At 48.3% G+C, this 7,500-nt stretch overlaps 1 protein-coding gene across 1 annotated transcript in view; it reads left to right on the top strand.

Annotated features, from left to right (window-relative positions):
* Positions 1–7,500, top strand: part of bbs9 (Bardet-Biedl syndrome 9) — a 159,601-nt gene that overhangs the window by 70,165 nt on the left and 81,936 nt on the right. The window lies entirely within an intron of this gene.

Raw genomic sequence — 7,500 nt, 5'->3', positions numbered from 1 at the left:
TTTATCTCTCTGCTTTTGTTGTGTTATCATCACGGCCTCTCTTACTCAACTCACTTCTTTGTTCTAGTTGGTATATTTCTTTAGCTTGTGTGGCTTGCATTGTTGATGTTACTGCTCTTTCCCACATATACCTGCACACAGACCTACGCACACACACCCACATACTCAGACTGCCCACAGTGGGATATCGGTGTATGTTAGGCGGGGGCCAGCTGATGCCGGTGGTAGGAGTCCTGCGGTCACCTGGTTAGCTGCTCTGCTCCAGCTGCATGCTGCAGCTGCACACACACACACACACACACACACACACACACACACACACACACACACAGACTCCCCTAGGCTCAACGGCTCTCTCTCTCTCAGCCTGGCTCCGCTAATTTACCCCCCTCCACCCGCCAGCTCCTTGGCCCCGCCCGGCCGGCCAAGCAGCAGGACCACCCCGGCTCAGGGGAGGAGCGGCTGACCTCAAGCCCCCGCCAAGGTGCACCGTCTTTGGGGAGGTCTGAACGTGCCCTGGCCTCTAACGTCTTTTGATGTAGCCTCTGTCTCTCTCTCTCTCTCTCTCTCTCACACACACACACACACACACACACACACACACACACACACACACACACACACACACACACACACACACACACACATATATACTTGCTCGTTCTTGCATTCTTCCTTGCTCTACTCTTTCCTCCTTCCTCTGTTATGTGGAGGGTCCCAGCCTGCCGTGCCTGCATTCTGTGATGTTTGTATGGAGTGATTCTTACGGCTGCCAACTTAACCCCAGAGTCACTTGACTTTATTTTGGGGTGGTTGTGTGCGTACATGAAGAAGTGAAAGCACAAGAGGCTTCCTCCGTCTTTAACTCTTCCTCTCTCTCTCTCGTTCTCTCTTCTCTCTCTCTCGCTCTCTCAATTCAAAGTGCTTTATCGGTACGATGAACAAGGCATTTGTATCGCCAAAAGCAGTTAGACAACAAGGATGGAATACAAAAAAACGAAATGCCTAGGCGTAAACCTGCAAAGAACTTGCATATCCAACACAGATCTCTCTCTTACACACACACACACACACACACACACACACACACACACACACACACACACACACACACACACACACACACACACACAAATACGCTCTCTCTTTCTACCATTTGTTCATTCACAGCATCTTTAAGTCAGTGAGGGTGGGTGAGCCCTGGAGCAGGTTCTAGGAGTTCTCCACAGGTGTACACCACCCAGTAAGCAGACCCTCCTCCTGGCCAACACGAAGACTTGGCAACAGCAACACTATTGAATCATCAAAGAAATCAGAAAATTGCTAGATTGTGAAAGCAGTATCCCATAAGTACAAAAGTAGAAACGCTATTTTGACTTGAATTCCTTTCAAAGATCTCTTGAGTTGGTGTCTACTAATCATCGGCTTTTTTGCTGGGTGGTGCCTTTATTTTGCCACTGGGTAACGAACGGTTTAATCCCAAACTATTTAGTGTGAGTGAAGAGTCTGAGCTGGGCTGTACGTGCTTACAGCCTTCCAGATCCCTATATACGAGTTAAGACTCTGGAGGAGAGGAGAGAGAGAGAGAGAGAGAGAGAGAGAGAGAGAAAGAGAGGAGGGGGATAGAGGGGAAAAAAGAGAAAGAGGAGCAATAAGCCTTGGAGCGCAGCTTGTTTATCAGGCGGTGCGGTTTGGAGCCTTCCACCAGCGCTGATAAGGAATCTCAGGTTGCCCATGTGGGATGCCAGATACTATCAGCCCGTCACACACACACACACACACACACACACACACGGGAGGGTGTAAGTGTGTGTCTGTGTGTGTGTGTGTGTGTGTGTGTGTAAGCCTTGACTCTCCCTCTCCCTCCTGGGATCTGTGTGATGGCTGATCTTCTAAACATGAATAGTGTGTGCCAAGTAGCTCTGCTGATCCCGGTCGGCGTTATCTCTGTGCCATGACCAAAGACAAAAGACGTTACTGTCTAGGATCACTCACTGGCACGATGCTAGACGATCACCTCGTCTCTACCCCCCTCACATCACATCCTACCGCCTGGCCTCCTCTCCCTCTCTCTCTCTCCCTCTCTCTCTCGCTGTGTCTACCTATTTCTGTCTGTCTCTACCTCTCTCTCAGTTCCTCTCTCTCTCTCTCTCCCTCTCTCTCTCCCTGGCTGTTTCTACCTATTCTGCTCTGCTGTTGTCCATCTCTTCCTCTCTCCGTTCCTTTGTCTCACTCTACTCTACATGTCTTGATTTCACAGAAACAAATGAATTTGCCACTGTGGTAGTTGGCAGGAGGCAAAGTTGACAAGCATTGTTCAGTCTCAGTCTTCAGTAAAAATAAAGTTTTGATTCTTAAATCATACCTGCATGTTCAGCAGGCAAAACTGATCCAGAAATAATAATAATACAATATAATCTTTATTTACATTTACTTTTCAAAAACCAAGTGTTGTGTGCCAGCCTCAGGGCTATTTAGGTGACTGTTTTCACAGTGTCTATGTGACATTTTTCTTGCATGGGGTTTTCCAGCTCTTAAAAAATCTATGATTCTATTGTGTGATGGGGACTGTAGTAATTTCTATGTTTAGAAACACATTGGATATTGTTTCATTTTTAGGTTATGGTGATGCACGACAGGAAGTGTAGGAGTGAGCCTCCTTTGAGAACAAACTCATCATACTCCTCTTTTACTCTTCTTAGGTTCTTTTAGTTTAATTAAGTTTCAACTTCAATGACTTCTTTTTCTTTTTTTGACTTACGTCATCCACAGTGACAAAGCTTTGCCTATCCATTCCAAGCTGAAAGACATCACTGTTTTTGCATTGTCGGTCTGAACCAGGCCTACATGACTGGAGGTGCATATTATAGTTATGCAAGGTTTAAAGTCATGTCAGTGAAACAGGTGGCTCTCGCATAGTACCTGACAATGTCTCACTTGTGCTTGCTGGTGGTTTACCTCCGAATCGTAAGATTTCCTTACGATTATCTAAATGACGGCTCTGACTGAAAATTGCGAACTGAAAAAAATAGTGTGCCATTAGCTTCTACTCACCAAACCCCGACTAAAAAAAAGGATTTCCCTCCTTTAACAGGATTTAGTGGCGCAGGGCTCGTGGGAAGCGAAGACGGCCCGATGGGGAGAAAATGGAAAGGGACACATTAATTGCAGTCCAAATCAAAGCCAGCTTTTAATTGCATCTTATTTTTTAATGATTGGCTGGAAAAACTGAGGCGGGTGCTCTGACTGAGGAGTCCATAATGGAGACTGACGTCCCTGTTGGGCCGAGAGAGCGGTCTGTCAATGGCATTAGTGTCCCTCCTATCTTCCTACGCACCCTCTCTCTCTCTCTCTCTCTCTTTCTCTCTCTCTCATTCTGACTGTCTCTCCCCCTATCACTGGAAGCTGACCATTTGTAGCTCTCACTGACATGGCTGCTGCCATGTCACCTTGCCTGTTCCATCTCCCTCCACTGCATCTATAGGTCTCTCTCTCTCTCTCCTCCCTCTCTCTCTCTCCTCTCTCTCTCTCTCTCTCTGCCTCCTCTTTCTCCTTCTTTCCCCACCCCAAACATTATTCTGCTTTCTGCATACAGTTTTCTACTCCGAGGTTTGTTTGCACTGTACAGTATATGTTGGACCTTTTCCCCTCCACCACAAGTGTTTGCATTTGCTTTTGTTTGTGTGTATATGTGAGCGTATATATACAGTTCATGTTGGAAGACATTCAATTGTCTGTGTGTGTGTGTGTGTGTGTGTGTGTGTGTGTGTGTGTGTGTGTGTGTGTGTGTGTGTGTGTGTGTGTGTGTGTGCACGTGCGCGCCTGAGTGCTTGTGCACATTGGCTCAGTGCAAAGTGGAGCGATTGGACATTTCCTTCTCAGCAGGCCTGAGCGAGTTGCATGGATTTCCTCCAAACCACCCTACAGCACCCGCACCAGCACTCTGTCACTCTTAGCGTATGGCACGCACGCTTATTTATATACCTTGAACATACAAACATGTGCATATGCACACACGCCGGTCCTTGTCGCCCCCTGTCCAAGCATTTGAGGAATTCTCATTTCCTCGTCCTGTGATGTATTGCCTTCTAACACAAACTCTCTCTCACACACACACACACACACACACACACACACACACACACACACACACACACACACACACACACACACAGACACACAGACACACAGACATGCAGCAGAATTCCCCTCCATCATCTGCAGCGTGCACATCTACATGTGGAACAATGATGCGGTGTGTTCTTGAGGCCGTGTGTCGGGTCCATGTGGCCTTCCCCCACTCACTTTCATCACAGACCCACAATCCCTGCTGAATAATGCAGAACGCTGCACTGCTCACCAAGTCCCACCGGCCACCAACAGGCAAGGCATTGTCGGGGGCTGGAAGCCCCCCCCCCCCCGACCTCCTCGATCAGCCACAAGGGTCCAATCCCACCCTCCTCCGGTTGACAGCCAGCGCAGAGCCATGTCTATTCTTTCATTCCCTCAAGGCTGCATAGTTTTGGGGCTTCCCTTTTCGGTTTCGGCTGGGGTATTTTGGGGTTAGCATTCACACCGCGTCCTAACCCTCTGAAAAGAAGAAGAAGAAGAAGAAAAAAAAGAAGACTTGTGTGTCTTGATGGGCCTCTTCACTCTCCACAAGGTGCAAGCAGTGCCGCAGAAACCAAAAGTATCCGTCGCCCACCCCGCTCTAAAAATAAAGCCCCTCTGGGGCAAGTGAACGCCGTTTATCCCAAACCTTAGGGGCTGTTCCTCCTGCCTCTCAATTTGAGGCTGCGTCCCTCAAGGAATAATATATTTTCTTGGCCTCGTCCCGTTGGCGATGGCAGGGATTTGTTTTTTGGTTGTAAATGTTATATTCAAATTGAGGCATATTTTTAGCGCATGTAATTTTTGCAGAATGCACTGCTGTGGGGGAAGGCTGCAGCCACAGTGAGGCCGGTTGGTTTTTTTGAGGGGGTGGGTGCAGAACAGAGAGCAGGGTCCCCCCCAGCAATGTGGTCGACTCATCTAACCACCACCTTCCACAACCCCCCCCCCCCCCCCCGCTTTGTGGTCCAGTGTTCCGCTGGTTGTCTCTCTGTGATCAACAGTTTACAGTTTATGCACAGACACGCAGTCTTTCTCATTTCACACACACACACACACACACACCACACACACACACACACACACACACACACACACACACACACACACACACACACACACACACACACACACACACACACACACACACACACACACACACACACACTCGTACACACACGCACACGCTCACTCGTACACACACACGTGCGCACACAAACGCACAAACACACACACTCTGAACCACAGTCCTAGCTGACAGTTAGATAAGTGATGGTGCTTGCCAGCTGAAGGCAGGCCGGTGAACCTGGGTTGGTGTGTAGGGGACAGTCCAGCCCTCACTCAGAGTTATCATGTGTGTTTGCCATTGCATTCGTTTCTGCTGGAATAAGGATTGTTTTATTGACACTGGATCAGTCAATCTCCTGTAGGTTATCCCACCTCTACTGTACATCCGGTTGCATTGAGTGTTAATGTGTGTGAGTGCATGTGAGAGTGAGTCGTGAAATGTGTGTGCATATTTGTTAAAGACTTAATGGGTGAGTGAGTAAAGAAGTGACGAACTGACGATCAAAAGGAAAATCTTTAAATGATTGAGTAGGCGGAGGAGGCGTTTGTTTGCATGTGTGTGTGCATGTGTGCCCATGTGTGTATATGCATATTGTTGTAGAGTTGTACACACACACACACACACACACACACACACACACACACACACACACACACACACACAGGTTAAGGTAGGCAGCGACGGAGGGGGCCTCCCCGCGGGTTCTCACGGATGTGAGGTGTGTGTGTGTGTGTGTGTGTGGGCGGGCGGGCGGGAAGGCGGGCAGTTGCGAGCTCCACATCTCCAGCCCCGGGGCCTAAATGTGCCTTTGTTCAGTCAGCTGGCATCAATCAGGGCGGCCCTCAGCCCGCACAAAAGCCCCTTCACTCAGCCTCCCATTTGGCTTGGCAGGGCAGCCCTTTTTATCAATATACACCAATCTTTATTAGCAGCCTTTTTTTTCTTCGCCCTTTGAAATCCCGTTTCCGTGTTTTTGTAGCCAGTGGCACGGCGGTCGAGCCCGTCTAACGGGAGTGACACGCTTGACAGCGGAGAGAGAGACGTAACCGCTCATGCTCCCTGGCGTGTTACGGGGGTGCCCTTTTCAGGGCACGCAAAAATGTGTGGCCTGTGTGTATGTGTGTGTGTGAGTGCACGTGTGTTTGTTTGCGTGTGTGTGTGTGTGCGTGTGTATAAATGTGTGTGTTTGTGTGAGTGCATCTTAGTGCATGTGTGTGTGTGTGTACGTGTGTACAAATGTGTGTGTTTTTGTGAGTGCACGTTATTGTGTGTGTGTGTACAAATGTGTGTGTTTTTGTGAGTGCACGTTAGTGTGTGTGTGTGTGTACAAATGTGTGTGTTTGTGTGAGTGCACGTTAGTGCGTGTGTGTGTGTGTGTACAAATGTGTGTGTTTGTGTGAGTGCACATTAGTGCGTCCTGTGTGTACAAATGTGTGTGTTTGTGTGAGTGCACGTTAGTGCGTGTGTGTGTGTGTACGTGTGTACAAATGTGTGTGTTTGTGTGAGTGTGTGTGTGTATGTGTGTACAAATGTGTGTGTTTGTGTGAGTGTGCGTGTGTGTGTGTGTGTGTGTATGTGTGTACAAATGTGTGTGTTTGTGTGAGTGCACGTTAGTGTGTGTGTATTTCTATGTATCTGCTGGGACATGCGTGCGTGTGTTCATACGACTGCGATATGTTGTTTCTCGCCTTGCCAAAGAAGCTGTGTGCGGAATCAGCAGAGACTTTTGTGTGTTTTGATTGGTCAAGCAAGCCCTTTTGGCCCCTGAAAGAGCCAGCAGCCCCATCTTTCATTTCCCTGTGTCTGGCATCTCTCTCTCTCTCTCTCTCTCTCTCTCTCTCTTTTCTCCGTTTCTCACTGTTTCTTCTCCATCTGTCTTCCTCTGTCAGCAGCTTTTCATATCCCCCTCTTCCGCCTGGCTTGATAAAGTGTCTGCTTCCCGTTTCCACACGCCGCTCACACCCAGCACCGATGACGACCCCCGTGTACCGCACGGTTCAAAAAGAGCCATTTGGCATTTGACTTTCGCCTCTTGAAAGTGTTTTTGAGTAATAGCAGATGATTTTCTACCATTTCAGAGCGAGTGTGTTTGGAACCCGTGGCTTTTGGATGCAATTCCCTGGATTCTTCCCGAGGAGTTGACGGGTTGAGGTTTAAAAGTGTTTTCCGATCCCGCTCAGTTCCTACAAAACAAGGCTTGTTGCTTAAACGGAATTGAAGCTGAAATGAATTCAAGTGAATCTGAGCTGACCTGAAACGATCGGAATTGTTTTGCCGGATGCAGATATGTTCAAAATGGTCCTTTTCTTTTGCACTGTCAA

Source organism: Alosa alosa, chromosome 13, assembly GCF_017589495.1.
Source record: "Alosa alosa isolate M-15738 ecotype Scorff River chromosome 13, AALO_Geno_1.1, whole genome shotgun sequence".
Taxonomy (NCBI): domain Eukaryota; kingdom Metazoa; phylum Chordata; class Actinopteri; order Clupeiformes; family Clupeidae; genus Alosa; species Alosa alosa.
This window is presented reverse-complemented; position numbering and strand designations above follow the sequence as displayed.